A 9,062-nucleotide genomic window follows, 5' to 3' on the forward strand; every position below is an offset into this window, starting at 1 on the left:
TCCTCCTCCCACCGGTTACTGCTGCACATGGAGGTAACTAGGAGCAACACACTATATGTGTGGGGTCTGCGCTCCTGAACATAAATGCATAGGCAGGTTCAGCGTTAGACCCGCCTGAACTGAGACCACCTTGTCGCTTGGTAGGTGGGCTTAGATGTGTTTTGATCAAAATGTATTGACAAAGTGTCTCAGATTTTATCAATAGAGTGAGGGATTAGTCCATATGTTATGCTTGCATCTATTATTATAGTGCATTATTTTCTGTAACTTGAACAAGCAGTCATTAGATCGCTTCTCTCAGACACCAATGCATTAGCTTTCCTACTGAGCCCTGCCACAATAGGAGGTAATGTGCGGCAGGCTCGTACCTCTCAGGAGTAAAGAAGTTGCTGCACACTACATCTGGCTCCCCAGATCCTCACTAGGGGGAGGCGATGTACGTCCTGGAGCGTGTGCTGTCGGTTAAAACTACAGATGCCGTACAAGTCCAGTATTTAAAAATGGAGCTCACTTGCAAGCACAGCAGGCACAATAGTCACTCGGTTTCTATTTTTTTTTTTAAACAGAGACCCAGGGTAATGTGTGGGGTCAGTGATAAAACTGATTGCACACATTTATCACTCCGGTGCCGAGGTCAAATGAGGCATCTAAGAGCACTAAACCAGGAGCCGCAAGCTTCCCAACCCAGAAAGCCTTCACCTTGCTGAGATCGAGAAGGTGTTCCATAGTAGTAATAGGCCTAAGGCTTCCAGGCCTACTACTAGTATATTTCAAGACTGGCTTGCAGGTGGCAGCACTGCACTGGAAGATACTGAATTCTGCAATGGATAAAAAAATGCACTACAGAACACAAATTGCAATCTAATGATTGCATGTTATAGTGACTTAAAATAAAAAGGTGATTTTTTTTTAAATATAAGAAAATATAAAAATTCACCTCCTTTTCTCAAAATTAATATAGGCATTGCCGCATCTGCAAATGACCAAAGTATTAATTTATAAATGTATTTATGGCGTATGAAGAATGCCACAACAGAGTAAATGGACGGTTGACTGTTTTGTTTCCATCTCTTCACTTCCCCCAAAAAATAAAAAATTCTAACAAAAATAGAAAATTCATACACACTCATACAAGGGTATCCCTGAAAACTGCAGATCACTGTGCAAAAAGAATAAGAACTCATGCAACTCCATAAAGTTATGGGGGTCAGAATATGATGATTATAAAAAAAATAACTTTTACAAAGCTTATATTTCTTTTTTTCAGTATTAAAACACAAGAAAAACTATACAAATGTGATATTTCTGTAATCGTACTGACCAAAATAATGAAGAGAACAGGTCAGTATTACTGCATAGGAAACGCCTTAAAAACAAAACCCGCTAAACTGAATGCACTCGGCTGTGTTCCACGGCCGTGAGCGGTCCGTGGTATCCCGGCCTGGCATCCTGCTGAGAGCAGGAGCGTATGGCGTCATTGGTTGTTATGACGCCGTGCGCTTCATGCCGCCGCTGCACTACAGTAATACATTCGTATGATCTATATGAGTGTATTACTGTAGTGCAGCGGTGGCATGAAGCGCATGGCGTCATAGCAACCAATGACGCCTAAGAGACATCACTGTGGGTGTTAAGGAACATATTCTCAAACAAGTAAGGGAATCATGATTTCCCTGCCAATTAAAAACTATATTGTTGATAAAACACCATATCATCGTGATTCATTAGGCATTTTGTGGCTTCAAATGACTCCATGAAAAGAGTTGCATACCATGGGGGTAATTTTGTCCCCATGTCTGTACCCTCTTTCTGAATAAAACTTCTCATATATAAAATAATTATGGTGTAGCATAAAACCAATTGACTCTAAAATAAATTACAGCTGCAACTGAAGCATAAAGGGATCTATAGCTAAAAGTTACTTCTACTGTCCTCAAAACCAATTTTAGGACAATATTACTATACAGTGGTCCCTCAAGATACAATATTAATTGGCTCCAGGACGACCATTGTATGTTGAAACCATTGAAAGTTGAGTAATTGGTTCCAAAACCACCCTAAAATGTCCCCCAAGATAAGAGAAAATGAAGATGTAAGAAAAATAAGCAGATAACTATGACAGATAAGACAAGTCCTTACATTTAACAGTCAGCAATAGCTGAGAACTAGCAATAAATACAATAAATACAGCTGTTATACCAACAAAGTGGACTTGATTAACTGGATCAAAGTCTGAGATATTGTATGTTGAGTATAGTTTCAACTTACGATAGGTCGGAAAAGACCATTGTATGTTGAAAATATTGTATCCTGAGGCCATTATATCTTGAGGGATCACTGTATAACAAGTAAGGATAAGGGTATTCACATGACCGTGTGTAATCCTTTCTGATTTTCGGTCTGCAAATAACGGAACCGTGTGTCCGCATGTTGCGGACAAATGACTTCCGTATGTCTTCCGTGTTTTACGGTCCGCAAAAAACGGAAGAAAAAAAATAGTTATTAAGGCCTTCAAAAATACGAAAACGGATCCGCAAAAAATGGAGGACATACGGAAACCATTCCGTATGTCATCCGCAATTTGCGGATCCATTGACTTGAATGGTGTTGCGGACCGATCTGTACGGACAATAGTAGGACATGCTTCATATGCGGACACACAGATGCGGACAACATACTGAATGTCGTCCGCACATTTTATTCACCCATAGGAATGAATGGGTCTGCTTCTATTCTGCAAAATGCGGAACGTATGCGAACGCGGAAAAAATAATACGGTCGTGTGAATGTACCCTTAGTGTGTATAAATTTGAAATGTGTAGATGCTCTGCTGCCCGGTTTTTCCGGTTTTAGATGCTTTGATAAAGATCTATGTTTTATTGGATGCTGGATTCTTTTTTTGTTCTTCAGTAAAAAGTATCTGCTGCCATTGATCTCTGAAATCTTAATTAGGCTTTATGCAGCCAGAATCTTTACTAAACTGAATTCTAAAGGAGCCTACTGATCTGATCCGAATAAGAGAGGGTGACAAGTTGAAGACCTCATTTAAGGCCTCATGCACACGACCGTTGTTGTGTTCTGTGTCCGTTGTTCCGTGATTTTCTGCGGACCCATTGACTTTCAATGGGTCCGTTGAAAACTCGGATAATGCACAGTTTGTCATCCGCGCCCGTGATCCGTGTTTTCAGTCCGTCAAAATAATAGGACCTGTCCTATTTTTTTCACGGACAACGGTTCGCGGACCCATTCAAGTCAATGGGTCCGTGAAAAAACACGGATGCACACAAGATTGTCATCCGCGTCCGTGATCAGTGTCCGTTTATTTCCTATCATTTGCAAGGCAAACTTGACTTACATTTTTTTTCACTTTCCTTCATGTCTAGTGGTCCTCCAAAAATCAAGGAAGACACACGGAAACAAAAACGGAAACGGATCATGGAACAATGGAACCCCATTTTGCGGACCGTGAAAAAATACTGTCATGTGCACGAGGCCAAATACTTGTGATGGGCACTATAAGTACCTAGTCATGTAATATAGACTAAGCAATGCTCTTGTGGATTTCCAGGAATCTTCTGTATACCCGTATAGTGGTCTACTTAAACGACATCAGAGTCTCCTCACCTGATCTAACCACTTACCGGAAACCATATCATACTCCAGAGGCAGAGAGAATAGACTATTTGTCGGCTATACTGAGCAGAAAAGGGATCAATATTGTAAGGGCCTATAAGGGAAAATCACATTACAGATTTGTATATGAACATTATGGTAACCATCTTGTCTGGTTTCTAAGAGGTCAAAGTGAGCTGATTTTCCCAGACAGATAAGTGCAATGAAACTTAAGAATCTTTGCATAAACATTTCCCAGGTCGTAAATCGAGGGGGAAGGCAGAGACATACCATAAAACTGCAAGCGCTTGAAAACAAAAGACTGAATGTGCTAAAGTTTTTTTTTCCTCCCAATAAATAGAAAGGGATCATTTTACTATTCATTGTATACCGGTAATTATAGTAACCATAATGTGATATTTTATGATTTATCCAAAAGGTGTATGTTTAACCACCTCAGCTCCCCTAGCTTAAACCCCCTTAATGACCAGACAACTTTTTACAATTCTGCAATACACTACTATTACGGTTTATTGCTCGTTTATACAACTTACCACCCAAATGAATTTTACCTCCTTTTCTTCTCATTAATAGAGCTTTCATTTGGTGGTATTTCATTGCTGCTGACATTTTTACTTTTTTGTTATTAATCAAAATGTACCAATTTTTTTGCAAAAAAATGAAATTTTTCAGTTGTAAAATTTTTCAAATAAAACTACATTTCTATATAGTTATAGCGTTTACAAACTATGGTACAAAAATGTGAATTTCTGCATTTTGAAGCAGCTCTGACTTTCTGAGCACCTGTCATGTTTCCTGAGGTTCTACAATGCCCAGACAGTAGAAACATCCCACAAATGACCCCATTTCGGAAAGTAGACACCCTAAAAGTGAGAGAAATCTCTCTCTAAAATGACAACATTGCATAAAAAAATGGGAAAAGTTGACTAGCCATGCCCCCCATGGAATACCTTGGGGTGTCTTCTTTCCAAAATGGGGTCACATGTGGGGTATTTATACTGCCCTGGCATTTTAACGGGCCCTAAAGCGTGAGAAGAAGTCTGGAATCCAAATGTCTAAAAATGCCATTGTAAAAGGAATTTGGGCCCCTTTGCGCACCTAGACTGCAAAAAAGTGTCACACGTGGTATCGCTGTACTCAGGAGAAGTTGGGCAATGTGTTTTGGGGTGTCATTTTACATATACCCATGCTGGGTGAGAGAAATATCTCCCTAAAATGACAACTTTGTATAAAAAAAATGGGAAAAGTTGACTTTTAGAGAGATATTTCTCTCACCCAGCATGGGTATATGTAAAAAGACACCACAAAAAACATTGCCCAACTTCTCCTGAGTACGGCGATACCACATGTGTGACACTTTTTTGCAGCCTAGGTGGGCCAAGGGGCCCAAATTCTAAAGAGCACCTTTAGGATTTCACAGGGCATTTTTTACACATTTGGATTTCAAACTACTTCTCACGCATTAGGGCCCCTAAAATGCCAGGGCAAAAGTGACCCCATTTTGGAAAGAAGACACCCCAAGGTATTCCGTGAGGGGCATGGCACAAGTTAGCAGAATTTTTTTTTTTTTTCTTACAAAGTCTCATATTCCACTAACTTGTGACAAAAAATTAAAACTTCCATAAACTCATTATGCCCATCACGAAATACCTTGGGGTGTCTTCTTTCCAAAATGGGGTCACTTGTGGGGTATTTATACTGCTCTGGCATTTTAGGGGCCCTAATGCGTGAGAAGTAGTTTGAAATCCAAATGTGTAAAAAATGCCCTGTGAAATCCTAAAGGTGCTCTTTAGAATTTGGGCCCCTTTGGCCACTTAGGCAGCAAAAAAGTGTCACACATGTGGTATCGCTGTACTCAGAAGAAGTAGGGCAATGTGTTTGGGGGTGTATTTTTACATATACCCATGCTGGGTGAGAGAAATCTCTCTCTAAAAGTCAACTTTTCCCATTTTTTTATACAAAGTTGTCATTTTAGGGAGATATTTCTCTCACCCAGCATGGTAATATGTAAAATGACACCCCAAAACACATTGCCCAACTTCTCCTGAGCACGGCGATACCACGTGTGACACTTTTTTGCAGCCTAGGTGCGCAAAGGGGCACAAATTCCTTTTAGGATGGCATTTTTAGACATTTGGATTCCAAACTTAAGGGCCCCTAAAATGCCAGGGCAGTATAAATACCCCACACATGACCCCATTTTGGAAAGAAGACACCCAAAGGTATTCTATGGGGGGCATGGCGAGTTCATAGATGATTTTTTTTTTTTTGCACAAGTTAGCGGAAATCGATTTTTTTTTTTTGTCTTTTCTCACAGTCTCCCTTTCCGCTAACTTGGGACAAAAAGTTCAATCTTTCATGGACTACATATGCTTGGGGTGTCTTCTTTCCAAAATGGGGTCATTTGTGGGGTGTTTGTACTGCCCTGGCATTTGAGGGTCTTCACAATCATTACATGTATGGCCAGCATTAGCAGTTTCTGCTATTCTCCTTATATTGAGCATACGGGTAATGAGATTTTTTTTTTCTGTTCAGCCTCTGGGCTGAAAGAAAAAATGAACGGCACAGAGGGGCGTTACTGGGCTCACTAAGGGGAACAAAACGCCCATCTGGGCACCTTCAGGGCTAATTTGCATAACCATAAAAGTCGATTTTCACATAAACTACTGGACGGATTACAAGATAGAAGAGCACAGCCTATTCGAGGTAAGCTGTGCTGCATGACTGCTTTAAAATCCGATTTTGGGTTAGGTGAGGTAACAGAATCCCTTTAAGAGGCTTGTGATTAGTTTTTTTTTAAATCACCAGCCTGCCAGCAATGATCATTTGCCGGCAGGCTGGTGACGAACTTCTGCTGCGACTTTCGCCGGCCCGCAATGCGTATGCCTTGGCCGGCTATGCGCGTCATCTCGCGTCTCGTGAGATGACGCACGGATGCGTCCAGGAGGAATGAATCGACCGCCTCCGGACCACAATCCTGCTTTAGGTGGTCCGGAGGCGGTTAAAGAAATTGAAGCATAATCCTGTAATTATATTCATGATATATAGAATTATATGAGGGTTCCCATATAATCTTGTTAAGTGTGAAAGAAAGATATTTAGAGCTAATTACCACATGTCCAGAGAATGTGTAGATAAGGAAATTAAAGGGAACCTGTCACCAGCTTTATGGTGTCTTAACTAAAGGCAACATAAATAAGTGAATGATTCTCTTAGCAAAATGCTGGGTCACTTTCTTTAATTGACCCAGTCAATCTGCCAACATCTTGTATTGGAAAGCTCCAGCTGATAATGATGAGTCATGAATATTTATGAGCTCCTGACTCTCCCTGCCTACCTGCTGCTGATTGACAGTTTTTTTCCCATATGAATCAACAGCAGGTGGGCAGGGGAGTAGCTATATCTCTGAATTTAAAAAAACGCTGGACTCACTGACATCACGCTGGACTCAAATCAGCTCATTAGCATGCGGAATGTGGCATCTTTGTGTGTATTTTATGAGGTAACCATCTGTCACGCCAGTAAGTGAATACATCTAAGGTACTTTTTAGTAGTTATTGATTGTATATAATTAGTTAGATTATAATCAAATATTGACATGACAGGTTCCATTTAAGTATTTAGGGAGAGTTTGTTTAAAACTTGTATATTTTTTAAGTAGACTGAATGTCTGACAGTTGCCTTAATGTCGTCCTTATCTATATTTATAACTTGGTCCTAGATTTAGGTCAGAGGCTATCTCTTACAAAAATTTAAAGAAAATAGAAGAATTAAAGGGGTATTACCATCACAATGATCACAGTTTAATCTGTTAATAGGATGCCAAAAAAATCATTTTTGTATATATATTGTATAAGCAAATTCCCACCCTTCTTAATCAAATTCTTTCCCTCCTACATCATTGTTGTCCTTTGGTCTCCCATAGTTAGGCCACGGCTGCCTGACGATTCCATGGGCCGCGCCTGCGCAGATGAACCACATCCATCCAGTGGCCAGCCTTTCATTTCATTCATGAACTAGCACACCGTCTGAAACAGAGCAGCGCATGCTCTGTTTGCAGGGCAGTCTTCGGAGACTCTTTAAGGACCTTCTGACGTCACAATGTCATGTGACATCCCTAGGTAACATGGGGAGGCAGCCCGAGCGCTCTGTTATTATCACAGGCACCGGCCGACTGTTTACAGAGTAGGAAGGTCTGCAGCACTGAGAGGGGAGAGTCTGACAGTGCTGGAGAGGTAAATGTAACTACTGGGGAGGGGCTGAGAATTGTATGTTAGGGGGATTTTGTGTGGGACTGTATGCTGGGGGGAGGGGGCTGTGTGAGATTCTATACTGGGGGGCTACTGTGTGAGCTTATATACTGGGAGGCTGCTGTGTGAGATTATATACTGGGGGGCTGCTGTGTGAGATTATTTATGGGGGGGGCTACTGTGTAAAATTATATACTGGGGGGGCTGCTGTGTAAGATTATATACTGAGGGGGGTGGATGTGTGAGATTATATGCTAAGGGGGGCTGTGTGGGATTGTATGTTGGGGGTGCTGCTGTAGGAATGTACCCTTACCCATAGTAAACTAACTACACAGATTGGATACACAGAAATCCAGCATTTTATTAATATGCAAAAAAGTCTCAGCATACAATCCCACACACAACTCCCCCCTCAGCAAGACATCCCCCCTTTATACAATCTCACACAGCAGGCCCCCCCCCCCCATACAATCCCGCATATTTTAGCACCCCAGACGTGGTTCAGGGAAGACAGATGTAGCAGAGCTGTATTTGAAGTGATTCAAACTCAGTGCTGGTAGTAGAGAGGTAGATGTAGCAGAGCTGTATAAGAAGCGGTTCAGGAAAGACAGATGCAGCAGAGCTGTATATGAAGCGGTTCAGGGAAGACAGATACAGTAGAAGTGGTTCAGAGAAGACAGAAGTAGCAGGGCTGTATATGAAGAAGTTCAGCCACAGTGCTATTGGGGGAGGAGAAGACAGATGTAGCTAAGCTGTATATGAAGCGGTTCAGGGAAGTCAGATGTAGCAGTGCTGTATCAGAAATGGTTCAGCCACAATTCTGGTAGGGGACTGGGGAAGACAGATGCTTTTCGGCTCAATTATTTAAGTGAATTACTGTTTTGCTACACAGATTGGGTTTGTAAAAGATCAGACAGGTTCTGTGTGTAAAACTTTATTAAACTGCAGGACAGCCACATGACATGTTACTGTCTACTGAGCTCACTTATCACAGCTCTCTGAGTGACAATTCCCCGGGGGGGCAGGCTGCCAGAGTGATGACTCATTATATCCACATGAACGAGCACGCAAGGACTGAGTTCTCAGTGTAATGTCATAAAGAGGCGTGGCCAGCCTTCACTCAAACTGCCTAAGCCCACGCAGCTTTAGAAGCAGCAAACCAGGAAGTGAACAGCAGAG

General features: G+C 41.5%; 1 protein-coding gene across 1 annotated transcript in view; it reads right to left on the minus strand.

The window, feature by feature from the left end:
• The window catches only part of MYO19 (myosin XIX), an 833,713-nt gene that overhangs the window by 181,888 nt on the left and 642,763 nt on the right, over positions 1-9,062 (minus strand). The window lies entirely within an intron of this gene.

This window comes from Bufo gargarizans, chromosome 3 (assembly GCF_014858855.1).
Source record: "Bufo gargarizans isolate SCDJY-AF-19 chromosome 3, ASM1485885v1, whole genome shotgun sequence".
NCBI classification, from domain to species: Eukaryota; Metazoa; Chordata; class Amphibia; order Anura; family Bufonidae; genus Bufo; species Bufo gargarizans.